Genomic DNA, 20,224 nt, shown 5'->3' with positions numbered 1-20,224 from the left:
CCAGCCTGTTAAAATCTTCGCCTTTCTTATCGAATTTTTAACAAAAATGTTTCGCGATACAATTGTTTCAATTTTATATTATCGGGATGTTGGATAAATTTATAAAGAAATCTGTAAAAAAGTTTGAAGTGAAGTTTTTTAAGTTTGATTTACATTTTATAAAATTAGAACTTTATTAAATAACTTGTGTTTTTATATGGTAATTTTTGTAACTTTATGATAATTTCATGATTTCGTTTGTGAAGAATTTTAAGTCTTTTTCGTATACAATGTCCAATTAGTAATATTTATTCAAATTAAACATTTCATTATTTCTTAAATGTTTACAGTTTTGGAAACGCAACGATCTTTCTGAATAATTCAATACATTATCTTATACACGCATCTTAATTAATTATCATGAAAGAAATATTTTGTTACATATTAATTTTCTTTTCAATGTATTCAATGTACGCAATAATTACAGTAAAAGCAAAGAAATAGAACTGTATAAGATCATAATGGAGTTATGAAGGTAAATACGTTTTACAATTTTAACTCTTTCAAAGAAGAACATTGTACTGTAACTTTGCTATAGTAGTGGCATTGACGGCATAAAAGAATCCAGAAAAAGAAAAGTATCGAGGACAATGACAGCAGCCACGATTGCTGGCGCAACAAGGATAGTTCGCATCTAAATTCAACGATCGCAACGAAGAGGAACGTTGGTCAGAAGAAGAGAGGCGAACCTTACGCAATCAATTTCCAGGTGAAAGGTTCCAACGTATGCATGGGAATTTACTTACAAAGGCCGTCATTTTACTGTAACATTTTCTCAATTTCTTTATTTAAGTTTTGTAAAAGGTGGAAAATGAAAAATGTGTATTTAAAAGAGATAGAATATTTTCGTTCCTTATATCATATTTATTAATTATAAAAGGAAGAAAATATTGAATGTAAATATTAAAAAGTTGACATAAAGAGTTGTTAAAGCATTATACGTAAAAATTAGAAAAAGCGCTTTGGGAATGGGAAATCTGCACTTGTAAATCCACAGCATAATTAGGTGGAGAAGGGAATGCGAAATTGTTAAACGCATTAACGTCGAATTTCAGAGGCGACGCACGCAACCTAATTTAATTGTGCCTAGCTGATCGAAGCTGCGGACAATTAATTAGCGATGTGCCGGACATTTCGCGAGGAAATCCGACAGGTGGACACGACCATCTGCTAAGTTCTGATTACTGATTAGGCCTCCTGAACGCGACAGGTGGTCGAAATTTGTCCTCGTTCCCTTATAAAAAAGTCACGAAAATCTATCCACGCTTCCGACTCTGTCGTCATATTGCATTAACTATGAACTATATGCTTTTCCATGGATATGAACTTATGCGTGAATATAGTACGGAGAAATTTAATATGATGATGTCAGAAATTGAATTACCTGATTAAATTATTTCTTGTAGCGTTCTTTGTCGTAAAAGGTGCATTTGTTAAAAATTTTCAAAGAAAGAAGCAACGTGAAAAAAGTGATCGTGTCTGGCGCAGTCTCGATGAAAATTTAAATTTTAAAACTGTCTTTAGCTACTCGTCGCTTGAGTATTTCCATTGTGTGCATTCGAAATAGCGCACACTCCGGAAGGAAATTCACACAGCAACTCTCGAAACGTCGTATATGCATAAAACGCAAGGTTTCGGCTTCTTCAAGAATTCCTTCATAGATAGTATGAAATGATACACGCGCATACATCTTGTTACCTGAATTCTCTGTCGAATATCGCTATAAAATCCACAATCTACAAAGGGGATAAGAAATAAAAGCGAATTTCTCGATCTTTGAATCCGATTCTTCAGGAATATTCTACATGACAAGGCGAGTAAATCCTCATAGCGTGGTATTTACGTAACAGAAACGAACGTTAGAATCGTGATAATTGAACGAAGATGGAGTATATCGTTTCCGTATGATAGTGCCATTAACCGAGCATGATAAACGTAAATCATAGGTACAGTTGTTTTGTGGACAATATTATTGTTCACGTGGAAGCTGCCGCTGTTATCGGACGGCTGATTTGCACGTTACGCTGCAATGGTAAATTCGAGCTATCCATATGGGCGCATTTAGGGCAACAACGCCCACACGCACGACTTATTTATACTGAATGCAAATTGATATGTGTACATCGTGCAACGGGGGTATGTACACATGCCTGACGCCGGTGATTGGCGTTCGATGCGTTCTCTTGCGAACGGTCCGGTTTAATCGGCCGTTCAAAATCCTGGACAATTATGAGCACCGCGCAAATACCTTGACAATCGCGGAATATCGATCACAAAGTATTGCTCACGATCTAACGATAATCCCAATTAATTGACGATAAACGATAAAAACTGTAAGATTGAAAAGTCCACCGACCTACAAAACAATGTCTTAGAGCATTTTGCTTCCTTTCCTATTTCAATTAAAAAATTAATTTCAGGATGTAGAATTTCAGAATTGGAATTTAGGATTGGAGAATAATTCTTGACAAGCAATGTGGATTTGAATTTTTTTTTATCGATTTTCCAGCCGAAAATTCTGAAAAATTCACAGACGTGTACGCCACTAGGTAAAATATTCCTGATTTTTGTTCATAAATTTTCATTGAAAAGAAGAAACGAAGGAGAGTTTGAGTTGTAACTATCCTGATAATAATAGGGCTTAGCGGGTCGATACTTGGCAGAAAGAAGTTTTCTTCGAGAAGATTATCCAATGATATGCAAACCAAATCAATTTGGTTTGAGAGAATTTATAGGAATTCTTTCATATGTCCTAGCATCCAAGTATTTAAACATAAGAAGACCTCAATCGATGCATGGAACCGAACGAAATATGATTTATGTGCAGTTCATCGTGATGGATGGATGGCTTATCAAACTTTATTACCGAATACGTCGAAGCCAACGAGATTACGGGATATCGACATAAATTAGATAGGACGAGTAATTTGTTTCCAGTGTAATCACACGACAATGACCAAACTTTGTAAAATAATTATCTCCACTGGAAACAAATAGTAGAAATTTTGTTCTCCATTTTTATTTCAATATATCCAATTTTTATATCTTTTCTGACAATTTCTCGCTAAATTTTCACGATATAAAATATCATAATAGTTATATACACTATTATGCAGTCAGATAAAGACATCACACTGAATTAAAAAAAATGTTTTTAACAAATATTTATAATATATCCAGAATTTTTCCGCAACATCGAAAGCAAAATTAAAACGTTCCTAGATACCTAGATGGTTCGAAATATTGATTCTCCGCTATTTGAATAATCTCCTCAGTCTTTCTTTCTTTTTTTTTTTGCGTTACATCTGTTCGTTTTACGAGCGGATCGTTTTATACGCAAGGATTTATAGTTTGTGGAAATCCCAAGAGCAAATCCAGCATTCTAGTCTCACAGATAGCGAGACACGAAATCGAAAAGGAAAATTAATCAGCCTGGGGAAAATAAAGAAATCAGAGGAAAGATAGACCAGCTTCACTTGTGATCGTAAACAAAATTTAAAGAGTAATCACGGAAGTTTTCAGGTTTGTTATAACGTGAAATAATAAACGCGAAATGAAGCAGCTCTCAAATCTCACAAGTCATACGTTTGTATAAAACGAAACATCTATTTAAATTGTCTTCAATTTAGCACTAAATTTCTATCGATTTTCAATATGTATATTTTTAAAAAAATGTTATGCGCATTTCATTGAAAGCTTCAAAGATCGAAAGATGCCCTCATAAAATAATTTTCTCTTGATTTCCAATACAGCGTACAGATCTTGTATTCTAATAAACTTCTTATCGAATAACTTTACCTGACGAACTTCTCACCCCTTTTTCAAAAACCACAATTGAGGAAATTTGGAATTCAGATTTAAGATATAATGCAAGCTTGAAAATTACAATATTGTTCACAGTAAAATCCTTCGTCGGAATACATTTTCTATCGCCGAATCTTGCAAACTAGATCCAAACAAGAGATGCAAGATCCGATACGCGAAATCACACTCGCTAAGGTAATCGTTTCGAAAATGGTTGCCAAATCAAGAGCTTTATGTCCAGACGATTCGCGAAATAGCAAATCACCCGTTCATGACGCCTATCTGATATGCAGTTACGCGATTACGGGATTCGCAACGATCCTTGAACTGCTGTCTCTATCCTTGCACGTTGAGATGCATGGAGGATAATACAAGGATCACCGCAGCCGGATCCTGCGGGTTTCCTCATAGTTATAACAGAATATTCGCGTTCACCGAGACGCAATCCTATTCCGTGGCATTTCCCCTTGACGATCCTGCCATTATACTGTCCATAAACGTGTCCAGGTCGATCGTTGCGGGTTTAGGATTCACCGAGAAACGGCGATATAGTTACTTCCGTTCGTAGAAACTCTAATGACCGCATATCCACGTTGTCACCTAGCTATAATCACTGATGGTTAATAACTTTTCAACAAGATCCCTAACAATCCTCTAACACTTCTCTACCTGTCTCTGTACTCCTATGTATGTGTATAATTTCCTGTGATCTCCAGCGTGAAAAGATAATGATGATCTTATAGATTTTATTCTTCTTCTTTTTATTGCTGGAACGTCATGGAGACCTGTCGCTTTCTTCCTTCCCATCAACTTAATTCGTCTGAGTGAAATTTTAATTGATTCCTGATTAAAATAACTCGAGGATTCTCTTGCGCAACTGATATAATATTATTAGTGAATTAAATTATCTGACTATCCTATTCGACAAAAAGTTATGAAACTATGAAAGAGGAGTTTATAACCTACAACTTGTTACCAATTTACTAGTATTATATTATTTGTTAATAAGATATTAAACAAGAGAGGAACCTGCTGATTGAATCTACTTGTCTGAACGCGAACTCCTATTGTATGAACGAAAATGAGAAGGATCAGTAGATTCCTGTTATATGAACTCCAATTATTAAGCTACTTGTCCCCAAACAAGTTCGCATAAACGGAGCTCAACCATATTCTACTTATTCTTAACTCTTTTTCCGAAACTTCTGTAGATAATAATTGTCATAGCGCAACTTTTCATCTCTTTCATCCCAAATCAATCGATAGAAATATTTGGTAATTTGCATACAAAGTTTCAAGCAATAAACAAATTTTCACGCTCCTCCAATTCCTAAATAATTATACAGAGAGGAGATCATTAGGCAAATTCTGAGTCAGAATATAAACCGCAGAAATGTAATTATCTCAAAACCGAAATGATTAAGGTAATGGCTTAAACGGAGTCTCGAAATGGTACAGATTGAAGGTAAAAAGAGGCAGCTAGAAATTTAATAAATTTCATAGGAAAGGGGTATGACACGCTTCTACGAAAAATGTCTCGGCGTTCCTGTGCTCCATGGAGGCTTCTAAACGCATCGCCACCAAAGGATTTGATTCTTCAAGCGGATTAATTTGAGCGACATTGCACGAATTCCAGGTTCCCGCTTTCTCCTTTTCCGCTCGCCAAAAGACACCATCGAATGCTAAATACTAAACTATCTCTCGCACACGGAGCCAACGTGGACTCGAACCAATTATAATTACCTTGAAGCTAGAACAATCGTTGTTTTAAGTTTATACAAGTTACGTGTAGAAGACTTGGCATCGTACGATTGGAAACGCAAATGGGAAAGGCCATGTTCAAAGACAGACGCGAAACGAGACCATACGAGTTCCTTAATAGAATCTGTCAAATGTCATAAAGAACGTTTGTGCAGTTATCTGCGCTACGCAAAAGTCGAGATACCTTCGAGATAAATAATAAATATGCAAAAGACCATGAAGAAACATAGAATATGTGAACAAAGGTACTGTTTTTAAAAGGAATCGTTTCTGATAACTTATGCTTAAATAAATATTTAATATTCAATGGTTGGTTCGATTTATTCTTCTTTGACTCTATAACTTCATGTGAGTTCAAAATTACATTTATTTATACATCTTAATACTCAAATTGTTTTACTGTCCTGTTATACCATTCCTTTGACATCAAAGAGTTTATTCATAGCAATTAATAGCTCGTGACTCTTAAGTCATAATACTAACTATTACTAATTCGCTAAGTATCGCCTTTGAATTTGCCATAAATGGACAAACATTCGAATAAGACTTTATAGAAGGTCAAAACAGATTCCATAATTCTCATCTCTACAAGATTATCCTATAGAGGAAGATAAATAAAGCGTCAGCTTGTGTTCATCGATCGCGAGATCGATTTAATTGGGTAATCCATTCAGTAGGACGATTCAGATGTTCGATTAGGGCGATTTTTCTCAATCGTTAAGCCAAGGAGTTAGCCGAAAGGATGTTAAACCAGCGAGCGGAGCAATTTCAATTTATTCCTGTCATGCTACCGTCCCGCAGGAAGGAATTATATTGTCCGAGGGATCAGTAACTAATTAAAAGTTTCACCTCTTCCGGCATACCCTGCTCAATCAACGACAAACTAACAAGGGATGTCAGTCTCCTTTATCTAGACTTAGCTCGATGCAAGAGACGTATTAGTATTCATTATACGAGCGAATGGTTGACTCTGAACTGTAACAGGACACACGAAATCCCTTGGGAATGTCTTGAATTTCTAAACAATCCTCTCCCGTTGTTATTCAATAAGGGATCATTCCAAGAATATTTAACTCGATCGTTTGCTAATTGGAATTTATGATACAGTTTGTTCGACATAGATCGTTTCCTATACCACGTGTTAATTTCATCGATATATTTTAATCTTTTGACATTTTATATTTTTCTGAAATGAAAAGAAATATTTAAATCTGAAAAGAACTGCAGGTCAAGCACAATGATTAAAATGGAAAGTTCATATGAAGTTTGTAGGTGCCAGTAGATCTCGATGATACCAGAAAAATTACCGTAATTCGGTAGTTTTGTGAAAGAATCTGTGAATAAATAATGACAATGAATTAATTCTGAAAATAGGATTGTTCATTGGTATTCAGAAGAAGAGACTAAACGCTTAATTAGTGGAATATTTCACTAAATTAAAATATTCAGAGCCCAGAGATAACAAATATCCTCCTCTGTATTACAAAGTATATTCAATTATTCTGAATAATATTCGCGTTTCATATGTCAATCAAGAACTCCGCAAAGATCATTTAAATCTATAAATATTCAATTTCTCTTCGTCTGTAATATATAAATTACACTGTGTTTCTCTTACCTTGATAAATTTTGCAATTTCCAATTTCCGGAGAGGAAGGAAAATTTCTGTATTTCTATGAACGCAAGGTGCACAACTTGCACCACGTGGATACCACGGGACAAAGAAATCTCCTAATAAGAAATTTACAGAACACGGCTCATGAATTATTACACATGTAATAAATATCTGGTTGTACACACTGAATTCAGTAATGTCAGGAACACGACCAACCCAATGTCTTGCGATTTATGGAGTAGTAAAGCCACCCCCTGGTCAGAGTTTGTACTCCCAGAAACCACCCGCTTTAGTTTATGTAGTGACTACAGAGAAGCTAACACCGTTGCCATGACAATGGCTTGATGTTGCATGTAATTTCTGACGTTGCATTATGGCTGCCATAATGGCTTCGCTATAAGAATGATTGCATTATTACAAATCCCTTCTATCATTTTAAATAAATTATTGGTTGCCTCGATCTTTGCTTAACTCTTACTCCTCAATCATTATTCCCTTAATATATTAGGACGTCCGAAAAGTTTCTTTCGTTTTATAAGGAAATAATGGATGCACAACATTTTCCGTTTTATATTATTTTATCGAATTACGTATGATCCATTTTATTCTATCAAGATAAAGATTATAACGTTCGACAGATTAGGTTTCATGTTTGTATAAAGATGCATCGTTGTAAAAGACATGTTTGTAAAAAAAAGACACTTTCCGGACAACTTAATACATGACAACTGAACTAATATCATTCGTTTCTTATGAACCATCGTGGATTTAACTCCATCAATTGTCTCGTATTGAAGTATTTCTCTCTAGATACCAAATGACAAAAAGATTCAGAAAATCAAGAAAAAATTAAAGTTATCATATTTTTCTCGCGCAATCCTCAGTTAAACTTTTAAATTCTCTAGGAAATAAGAAAACTTTCTAATTACAAATAGGAGAAAATAAAAGTGAAGTTTCTGTACGTTCAACCACATTGCTTTTGTTATTCAAGAAACAAGGATCAATGGATTCTTTATATTTAGTCCCCAGGTTCTGAAAGTATTGTCGAGTATAACGAAATTTCAAAAGAAAATAACGTCTTGAAAGTTCGAAGATCGTCGATATTTGACAAGAACGTTAAAAATACGTCCGGCTGCTGAAGTTCCAGAGAATTCTAAATAATACAAGCAATCACGTTCCCGACACTTCAATGGTGAAGTTCTATCTACTCAAACGGGAATCATGGAGCCACCAAGCAATCCCCTTACGTCGAAGGTGTCTCTCATTTATATTCCCTGATTTCCGGCTCGATGTCAGGAATAGCACCTCGAGTCACTGCAATCTGTTCCGTAGGTCCTTTGAGAAGGAGGTTAGGAAGGATCTACTCGATTATCGGGAGTAATTAAACTCACCGCCTGGATTGCTATCCAGAACGCATAATTAGGACCTCGGAATTCGAGTGACGATTAACTCGATTGCTCCTTTCGAACGATGGAATTTCTAGACCTATCCAAGGAATAAAGAAGAAAATGAGAAGCGTAAAACCTGATTCACTCTTTGGCATCAGACCTAGATATCGACTTTTGCTTGCTGACGAGTTTTTAGAATGTCGCTGTTCCGTTTAAAAACATCTCTCGACCCAGTTCTTGCTCTTTTCGAATCTCTCTGCTCTTCCCGAGTATAATTCCCTTCTCAGCCGATTCGTCAATGTTAATCCTCGCAGATTAGAAAGAATAAATCACGAAACTCAATGATTGTTGCAGTGAGGCTGAGAAACTGTTTGAAGATACCGAGTTAAAGGTTCGTATGGTACAAAGGGAAACTAAAGGAGTTTAAAGGGGAAGACGGTATAATTTGGCAAAACAGAATTATATTTGAGTAGAGCAACGAATCTAAGAAACATAGATGACTGTTATTAACATGGACTGTTATAAAAGTGTCTAATACAGTTACAGATTCATACATATTAATAATGTATATTAATACATATCAATAATACGTATTAATAATGTATAACCATTGTAGTTTGGATTTGTTTCTAAAATATATTTAAAAGACCCTTATTTCCAAAACTTTATTTGTAGAATTTCATTTGCTTCATTAATAAACTTGTCAGTGGTATGCAAAGGAGTTTACTAATACTAACAATTTGCATCTTGTGTATTGTAAACGTCCACTAACGATATACCCAAGTTCCATCATGCAAAGAGACTCTTGTAATTGCTTGAACTGAAATTGATAGAAGGTAAATCATTTAACAAACCTCTATCGAAAAACAATCTTCACGATCCAAGTAACACTGTAATTTCTATTTTTCTTCTATTTAGGTAGAAATAGTCTGACGTTGGCAACGTTCTTCGTTGGAACTCGAGCGAAAGTGGCAATATTCTCTACAACCAATTGAAGTAACTCATCATTAACAACATCTGTGGCGTCGTCGTCCAATTTCGTTAATCGAGTTTCGTACCGGGCAGAAAAACTTGCCCCTTCTGGTCGATGGAAAGGGTTGGTTCACGATTTTAATAACGTTCGTGAAGGTGCAGGCGTGTGAAGAAGAGTGAAGGGAGGACGGCCATTTAATAACCATAATCGTCCTGTTTTGAAAACACCGACCATTCGTAGGCGGTTCACGAGCAAGCAATTTTAGAGGGTGCAGAATAAAAGGATTAATTGAAAGCAATGCGTACATATATATGGGTTGGTTGGTGCCGTGATTTTCAAGGATGAAGCGAGAGAACGACCGGTGTCAGGTTGCAATTTCGTGTGACGGGGCTGGTTAGAGACGCGGACACGACATAATTACCCAAGTTGCCAACAGCACGTGGAACCTACTTGCCTCCGGAAGACAATGCCAGCCCTTGGTTTCCCTTATGACTTCCGCCTCGTTTCAACCACCAGCTTTCACTCCCTACGCTTAAACTACCCCTCGTATCATAGGGACTGTTACAGTCGTCCGGATTAATTTAGAATTTATTTCGAGGGAGGCGGAGTTTCCTGACCTTTTAGGAGCGATAGTGTATTACGGTAAAAGTTAATCTTTACTGGATCTATTACAGAGTTGATAGTAATCAGAAGATTTAGTAAATTTATCGACTGTAAATACAGGAATATTAGTTCTTAATTCGCTATATTGCATGCTTAACAATGGATGTATGCTTCTATTAAACTTGATTAAAAATTCAGGTATTATGTAGACTCTGTCTCGTGCTTTCTATAAATAAAAGTAGCTGAATTTCATAAATGAATGACTTTACTTGATACGTGTATTCTGCATACATCGACTAGGTTATATATATTAAATACATTTACTGTAATAAAAAATGCATGTACAAAATAATACACGTATGCTTTTACCGAGTCATAATTCAAAATTTTAATTCATTTTAGCTTTCCTCTAACATAGATTTTATTTTATACTTTCTGAAAGTATTTCACAAACTTCATACAAGTATGAGTATTTCATATATGTATATATTGGGTAATAGGTACATACGTACATTGAATTAATACATTTTTATATACGTTGAGTTAATACATCTAATTAACGCATTCACTGTGACAATAGAATTCGAATGGAGGTGCAATAACTGAAGACCTAGCGAAACAGATAAAATGTTTATACTATGATATAGCGGTTCTGAGAATGCGTATGGAAATTGAGATGCATGGTGGTCACGTGGAGATTTAGTTGCACGATGGCACGTGCCCAGAATACATAGCATGCATGTGATCGAGAATCATACGAGAGTTCTTGCCGAAGGATCATGAGAGAATTGTAAAAAGATTAATAAAAATCAAAGCCAACAGGTGTGACTTTTTTTAAGAATACTAATTGATTAGTATTATTTCTTATACCAATTGTTATACTAATGACTGTATTGATTACTATTATTCTATTTGTACGTTCGCTAAATCGAAATCTATTAACCTAGCGATTAAACATTGGTAGAATTTTGTCGAATAATTTGGAAAAAAGAATGTTGTATGTGGTTACCACTAATCGATGCGGAAACGTTACGACTTCACTCTCTCCCTCTCTCTCTTTCTCTCTCTCTCTCTCCCTCTCTTGCTCTGTGTGTGTATTTCGAGAATGTTTGCGCTCGCATGGTTGTGCGGGTGCTTTGAACGTGCGGCAAGGCAACGAGGTGTTTAATTAAACGGAGTTGTGTTTGCCGTGCTCGTTGCATCTTGGACGGATCGATTGGTCTTCTTTCACGGAAGCCTTGTGGAAAATTGATTTGTTAATGAAATGATTTCCACTCGAATATACAAAATGCAACGCATTGTCTAGCGTATTTCATGTAATTCCGATGAAATATGTAGGCTCCGAATTGAATTCTCATTTGGTATTAATTATTAATTAATTGTTTCTGGTCGATAATTAAACTAATTTGAACCACGTAAATTAACGATCGTCATAAATAAATTAATAGCTTGAAATAAGAATTAAGGTATCATCGAATAGCACCGATATAGAAATGAAACTTTTTACGTAGATACGATCGACGGTTCAATGAACCTCCTCTTAAATTCCAACAATAGCGTCGAATAATAAATTCGCAGTTGCATCCTGAGATTACACCGGGCAATTACGCGAGCAGAGATACTAAACTGTACAGCACTTTAGACGTTGATAAATCATCCGCACCTTGTAATATTCAAAGAGTTTCAGATCTCGGCTCCGTAGTCGCGTACGCATGCGTAATTTTCAATTCGCTTGTTCCGTCAAAAGTTTCGTTACGCATGCCAAGTGTTTCATTTTATGCGTGATGTAAACGCAACGAGTTTCGCTACGAAAAATTGACAAGTTATCTCTCCTTGCTATTTCTCTCGCGAACAAGCCATCACCGATCGATTTTATTCCGATGAAAATAAAAGAAAGACGTTTGTAAATGACAAAGGGAATGATTGCTATTGAAATGTTTGACATATTTACAAAATCCCCTCAAGAATACCTGAGAATTTGTAAAACCTGTTTATCGTTGAGCAGAGGAGGAAAACGTAAACCAACAAAGTTACAAAGCGGGGCGAACAATGATGTACGATTAAAATGATGAAATCACGGTTACACGTCGAACAGAGGCGAAAGAAACGTATAAATATTTGATCTGGAATTCCAGCGTTTGAACAACTCAATAATCCTCGAATGAAAAAAGTTCTCGTCTGGATGAAAGTTGCGAAGCGGCTCCCATTGGAAAATTACCCCTTTGGCTTCCTTTTTTCGTGCGAAACACTCTGCGTAAACAATGCTCGCTCTAATTCGCGGATTCTTGATCTACTTTTAATTTCACACGCGCTCGTCCGTTTTATACATTTCCGTCGTTCTAAATAGAAACTTGTCGGTACACAACGGGCGAGATTATATCATTTAACTTCAAAAAGAAAGAGAAAGTCAAACGACACGTGACAGAAAGTTTCGTCTTTCATCTGGTTTTTCATCAACATTGTAATGCACGTTCAAAACCGCAGCTATTATAAACTTGGGTCGACAAAGTATCAAATTAAATAATCTTTAAGCTTTCTTCAATTATGAAACAAATATAGTAACGGTCCTAATACTTTTAAGTGAAGCATACATAAAGGATATAACGATTCGACTCTTTGAATAGAAATTATCGTTAAAGATTCGTCTGGAAAGAGGAAAGGATAACAAAAGTTTGGTAGTAAGCAGCAATTTTCTGAGGTACGCGTCGTTGAACTCACGATTACGTGGACGTAATCCTAACTCCGCTAATTTCAGAAATACCTGGATCGTTTTAATCGCCTCGTTAATTCCGGTGTATCGCGGCCACGGATCGAACTTTCAACGTGTTAGTCTTTCACGTTGTTAACAGAGAGGGCGGAATTTGCCACGAAACTAGGCTGAAGCGAACGAAAATTCTCATGCATGAAAGATGAAACATAATAATGAAGTCCCTTGGAGTTTGTTCAAGCCTATTGCATAATCGATCGCCCGGTTAAAGCATGCCGGCCTTAACGTCCGTTTTTTTTAGACGTCGCTGGGAAAATCCGAGACGTGAAATATGATCCTGAAACTTCGTTTTCTCAGCTTGTTTCTCGTAAGAAATCCTATTTACCGAAACTGTGGTGTGTAGAAGCCCGAATCGATTGGTTGATAGTATGGTGCGAACATTATTCGTTCTTACAGTAATAAATATTTTAGATGCGATTGGTTCTTATAGACCAGGTGCAATTTGCCACGATTATCGCTACAATCACAACATCTTCTATACTTCTATTAAAAAATATGCGGAACGCGGTGAATTTTTTTCACCAGATTACTTGAAAGTAAAGTTCAGAGATTTACCAGTGTTTGGCTCAATTGAACGGCTGATTTGTAAAATATTCAAGAATGTCAACTTTAAATTGATGTAATACTGACTTCTTAATATTGCTCAGTTAAAATGTTCTATGTAATATTTTGTTTTTATTTTTCAAAATACGTGGGAATATTTGAAACTATCATGTTTTTTATCTTCTAAGTTATATTGTATATGGTGATATTAAATAGCGACTTTTACTAACGAGGATGGAATATTAATTAGATGTTAAATGAATACTTACATTGATTTTTTACTAACTTAAAAGGTTAAAACGATACTTGGTAGACATGATAACGTTGGAAACGCGAACGAATTTATTTTATTTCGTATACTCAGAGAGTCGAGGAACCGTAAGATCCAGCGGTTAGTCAAGAATCCACTGTGTGCTACGGTTATGTTTGAAGGGGGCGGGAATCTGTTCGCAAAATTTACAATTCACGGAAGCGGAAACTACCGGTAGTAGTGAAGAAATAGCTTTCATTTCGCGAAACACTTCAGCTCAGCGCACAGCGCGGTATGTAATGGACAAAAATCGAAATAATCCTTGTTCGAGTTTGATCTTATCATTCGATGACATTATCAACCTGTAGATAATATAAATGTAAACAATACTTCCCAAAAAAATCGATAGAGTATCTGCAAAAATTGTTTGTACATTGAAATCTAATCACTTGAAAATTAGTTCAGTCATTCATTACACCTTTTTGTTCGTCAATTCTTATTAAATGGCGTTTATTACACCTTAAATATGAAGAATTCGATATGTATAATTTTAATTTCCAATTTAAAAGCTTCTTCCTCTCTTTAAAGAATAGTTCAAATCGTCTTCTAATTTTGATTGCTCTATGTCCAGCAATCTGCTACATCGGACGTTCTTATATGTTTTAGTCAAATCCATTCGTAATCCCGACTTGGTTGGAGAGTGGATTTCTGACCACGTTCATTCCGGGAAAATTTTTAAAGTTACGCGAAAACTCTGTTTTTTATCAAACGTCACAATATCTGACGAAATGGAAGGATAAATGATCTCTATACGACAGTCACGAAAAAATAGAAAGATTATTTTCGGCATCTGCACTATATACTGTACACTTGTCATGTCACCGACTGTGGTCGAACAAAAAATGAATATTCAAGATATTTCAACCGAGCCAGGGAATAGGAAAAATACTAACAAATATTTGGCAAACAAACTTTTACTCACGTCGGGATCACCTATATCGAGTTTCAGGAAAATGTACACATTACATGCATTTTTTTATCTTCGCTCCGAATCCTAACTCAAATGCCGCACTGTGAAACGCGCGAGCCTGGCCTGTGAACGCACGCACATCGCCTAAAAATTTTGGTTTTCGTCCCAAATTCTCGTTCAGATGCCGTACTGTGCAGCGCCAAGGAAACGCGACCAGATGTCAAAGTAAACAAGAAATAATTCACGAAAACGTCGCCGCGGATAAGCTGACATGTTTCCCGTGGAAGCAGCATACTAAGCAGTGCACACAAGCCGCGAATATCTTTCTTTGAAACAAAGTTTATGATACAACGAAACTCGAAATCTCGAGGTATCGAAATCGAGAATTCTTTAAGAAAGTTTGAAATACAAATTCTTCCAGTGCTTTGGTATTTTAAAGTAGAATATTTTTCAGAATATTTGGTAGAATCATAGCACTAGATCAAATTACTAAGTATCACGACTGTCCTGGATAAAAGTTACTATATTATATTTCTGAAACTCTTCTGTATTTTCAATCCCTCGAATATAGCTATTGCAATAAATATATTTTTTAGTTTGTTATAAAAATGGATTCTCGAAAATTTTCGATTTGGTATATATATATACGATTAAACAGTCAGTGGAAATGAGAAAAAAATCCGTGAAATAATCTGAAGAATAATTTAATAATAATTAACCAATTGGCTTTTCCTTTGTTAATCATTTTCTTCGTTAATATTTTAACGATTTTGATAGTCCTGCTGGTAGGGCTATTCTAATAGAGCAATTAATCATTCCTAAAAATTTCCCGGCCAAGAAATGGATATACACGTAATACTTTTAAAACTACTTCCACTACTATTCACATAAATATATAAATCATAAGATGAATGGTTATCAAAGGAATTCGCCGATAGAATACTTTCTTGCAACTTCTGTGATCGTCGAAACTTCCTTGAAAGCATTGAAATCGCATAGAACCAACACCTACCGCAGTCAATACAATTTGCTCGAAGGAAAGTGAAAGAAAAACAGGAAAAAAGATTCCAAGTCCCCGAAGCGGCTGTATAACTGGATGTCTCTTTAAGTACACATGTAGGACGATACCGTAAGCGTCGGGGAAAAGGGTGAACGCGAATTCTTTCACGAATAGAGGCAGTCGCCAGACTTCTCTCTACTTCCATTCGAACTGACGAGCTCTTCCCTTTCGGGGGTTTGGGTGATGCGATGGGCGAAGGCACGTCACAATCGGCTTGACCAGCACAAAGCTTTCGGCAAACTCGCGCAGAGAATCCGCGAGGGTAAAGCCGATATCCCAAAGCAAACTGAACACTCAGCGGAACGAGCCTGCCGACGTAATCTCTTCCTACCCTTTCAGACCGAAAGGAATCGCCCTCCTCTGGCTCAGTTTTCAGGAAACTGCCTGTCCGACCATTGTACCCTCTCGACTTTCGGTATACTGCCAGAGGCCACCCCCGGCATCCTGTGTTTCCCGACGCGAAAATTCGCTGACGTCTCACCAGGTCTAATTAAACACCACCGACTTAATAGGAAATTGTCGTTAACGAGCCGCCATTCTAATTGTATCTTGTTCAAGTGTCTCGGTCGTTGACAAAGCAGAATTACTCTATCGTTTCCTCGAGGACAAGATACGCTATCGTTTAAGTAATTCGGTCATTGATAACTAGATTGTGAATATTTATGTAAATTTGTGCTTCTATGAATGCAATTTAAAAATGAAAATTAAACTTGGATAGCAACTTGTTTTAGCCATTATATGTTTTAAAGAGTACTATTCGTTGCGGCACAAGGCGAAATTTTTTAAAAATTAGCATACCTCTTTTCCTTTTCTTAAACTCAGTACGCTTTGTTATTTTATTGCCTGCGGACCATTAGTCGGACGCTCGAACGTCGCTACCTTACGTGACCGGTATGTAAGGGTTGGAGTTTCTCCTTCTTCAGTACACGAATTCAACAAAAAATGTTGAGTCAGGAAATTCGAGTATCCATCCTCACAACTTGCCTAGCTTCATGCATTTGTTCTACCGTCATACCGAACCTTTCTTACTGCTTCAAAGAAACTCGATTGCATTGAGTTGTACTTTGAGATAATCTTTTTTACTGCAACATTACTCTTTGGATGTTTTATATATCTGCGTATTATATGTATTCTGTGCATATTTGTATCCCCAAATTTTCTATAAACGCATAAAAATCCGCAGTGAATTGATAACGAAGTGTTATTCTACGTTTGTTTGAGGATAAAATACGTATAGTGCTTTCTATGTATGTTTGCATTTTTGCCTATAAATGCATAAAAATCCGCCATCTACTAGCTGCTTCTATTATAAGTATAACCATTCGCAAATTTTTTACATTGAAACGAAGACAAGCGTTTTTCTGTACTTTATCTATAAAATAACTATATAATTCTCCAGCGATCATAGGAATATCAGAAAGTTCAGGAAACACACAAAATTTCGGTACATCCACTGTTAAATCCTACCGTATAAGCTGTGAAAGTAGCCTGATTCAGAATACGCTTACACGTGAAATCCTCTGTTCCTTTTTTAGGTTGAATATATTTCTTTGTTAAAATGCGGGCGTGCATGGTAGGAGACAATATGTGCTCCTAAAAAAAGGGATAAAAAAGGAGAGAGAAAAGAGAAGCAAAAAATCTCCAAGATTCCGGGGGTTGGCGGAGACGGGACGAGATCTTCGGATGGTAATGCATCATTGACTTTGAAACGCGGAAAAAAAGGGAAGCAGGGAAGTTAGAGAGACGCGCGGAGCCGATGAAGATGAAAAAATAAAGTGGGCCACGATACTCCATTAACCTGATTACTGCCACGAAAGTAACGACCCTTTCTGTGCTCGCGGCTTCCGCGCGACTGCTAAACGTGGACACGGCCTACATTTCAGTTCATTTTTAGATAACGTTTTAAGCAGGGATTATCAACTGTGAAACAAAGTCTCATCAGACGCCTCGCGAATTTCTCTGCTCTGTTGCTAAGCGCCTGATCTAATCTACATACGCGATCCTTAACTCTGCTAACGATATCGATCGTTATCTATTTCTACGATATTAACTACTTCTTGCCCTGTAGTAACTAATTACGCTCGTCGTTTGCAACTATGGTCTCGGTTTAATAAAGATAGGTTCTGTTTCTAACCGAGTTGAATTTCAAGATTGGTTTCGAGTCTTTAGATCGAAGACCGATAACGACGAATTATATATCATTTTCTGATATTCCAATATCAATAGTTTTCAAGATTAACTATCTGAATATTCGTTTACCCTTGAAAAAAAACATGCTATCTACCAAAAATTGCATATCAAACTCTTCCCATCCATAAAGTTCAATATCTATCGTAGTACAACAAGCAATTGATGAGAAACTACCATTCAAAAATGAAACTACCGCCCAAAGCTACCAAATGAAAACCAAAATAACTCAGATATTCTCTTGTTCTTCAAAAAAAAAAAAAAAAAAAAAAACGACGCTCTACATCAAAAATAATAAATTCTTTTCTACCTAAAAATTCCATATGGCACTAAAATGGGCAATTGATGAAAAAATATTGTCTCGAAAGCTGCGCTCCTTTCCAGAGGCTAATATGTTTCAATTTAGAGCCCCGCTGCGAATTTAATCAATTCTATCTAGGCTCCAATACGGCGCAAACTTCCACTCTAACGATCAAACATTTAGCACGTGGTCAGTATCGAAATATTAGGTGCACTATAAATTCACGCACAGCATACTTGGCCATTCTAACCGAAAGTTAAACCACGTGTTACCGAACGTAATCTCGCCAAAAGATTTAATATCGAAGGGAACTAGAAATTGAGTCAGACTACACGAGCTTGCACCACAGTTGACTCGAAATATAGTTTCCTACGTGTTTATTATTAACAAGACGTACTGAAACTGTAAAACGACAGGAAAACCGCAGTAATTTTATCCTTTATAATCGTCATAGCTACGTATAATTAGTATGTTATAACCCGATCAAATTAACTTTTGAAAACCATATGTAACAGCGAAATTGGCGCTTGTTATGTTCGAAACTTATAGAAATATTCTGTTACTCGACAAACTCTTCAAATTTTTTCATTTTATAATTAAACATTAGATTCGACTAGAATCAAACAAACGATAAACATTTATTAAACACAACATAGAACCACACCAGAATAATTTACTTATAATTCTCAATGAGAACTGATTGTAAAATTCTTCCAAATAAAAAAATATTTTATAATTAAAAATTAAATCTTTAAATTCTACTTTGTACTGTACTGATAAGAGAGACTTTGGTATAACTTTGGTATAACTTTGAGTTAGAGACTTTGGTATAACTTAGAACTTGGTATAACAAGTTATAAATAATAGTAAATGTATGTAGTAGAATACATAATAAACATTAAACTACAACATTATTAACACTAGAGTCCGATGATCCCATAAAAATTTCATAATAAGTTTTTCTTCCAATCAGTAATTCAAAATTAGAAAATTAATAAAAATTAAGCATTAATTCTACAAGATTTGTTACTTTGGTAGAATTCATATACTGCCACTACAAATCGACCAAAGTTTTCACATAAATATAAATATATAAGTATATGGCGTACAACAATGTACACTCATGGAAACGTTACACATCACGTAAAAGGACTTCTACTTTCCCTTCTCTATAAATAACATTCATCTCGCAATTAAAGTTCTCCTATTCTAATTCGTGAGCTTTATTATAAAGGTGTATGATTACGAAGGGGACACCTATATTATCCGGATCCCCGTATTCCTTAATCCCCTGGCTACACAGCTCGACCTCCACGCCGCATGCAATTCCTTTTATCCGCACGCTGACTTCCATTTGTGCGGCAATTAATTTTTTCCACCGGTAAACTTCGCCCACGAGAATTAAACGTGAATCTCTTCGTAACTCTGACTTCGTTGGAAAAATCTATTCAAATTTAATACAAAAACTTCCGTCGTTAACGAAGATCTATCTCTTTCACGGTCTCTCGTTCACTCTCCTCTTTTTTCTCAATGATGTTTCAATGTGAACCGTGGCAATGGAAATTTGGTAAAAAACGTTTGAGAAAGAATTAAATATCCTCAGGACATTCATCTTATTAGCTTTTAATATTCTTCTCGCAAATGATAAATTTTGGGTATATTCGTAGGTATATTACACAGTAAACTAATATCCAATATCAGTGAAATATAACAACGAGGGAATTTAGCAAAAACTTTCTACACGAGAGAACAAAAATTTCACGGCATACAATTCTTCTATTAAATTACTTTGTATTGGCTTGTATTGTCTCTTTTGTAAAGCTTCAGCATCATATTGGATCCTACATTCCAATGATTTTTTTCCACCACGCTCATCCATATTTCTCTTCACGGAGTGATATCTTTGCGTTAAAAATAAAAACTTATTACAAAATTCCTACAGCTACGGATAAATGCCTAGTGG

The 20,224-nt window shown here is 35.9% G+C and overlaps 1 protein-coding gene across 5 annotated transcripts in view; it reads right to left on the bottom strand.

Annotated features, from left to right (window-relative positions):
• LOC100644578 (inactive rhomboid protein 1) overlaps positions 1-20,224 on the bottom strand; it is a 284,993-nt gene that overhangs the window by 147,961 nt on the left and 116,808 nt on the right. The gene's annotated exons all lie outside the window — the stretch shown is intronic.

This window comes from Bombus terrestris, chromosome 14 (genome assembly GCF_910591885.1).
Source record: "Bombus terrestris chromosome 14, iyBomTerr1.2, whole genome shotgun sequence".
In the NCBI taxonomy this organism is placed as follows: domain Eukaryota; kingdom Metazoa; phylum Arthropoda; class Insecta; order Hymenoptera; family Apidae; genus Bombus; species Bombus terrestris.
Note: the sequence above shows the minus strand (reverse complement) of the source record. Positions and strands in the feature narration are given on the sequence as shown.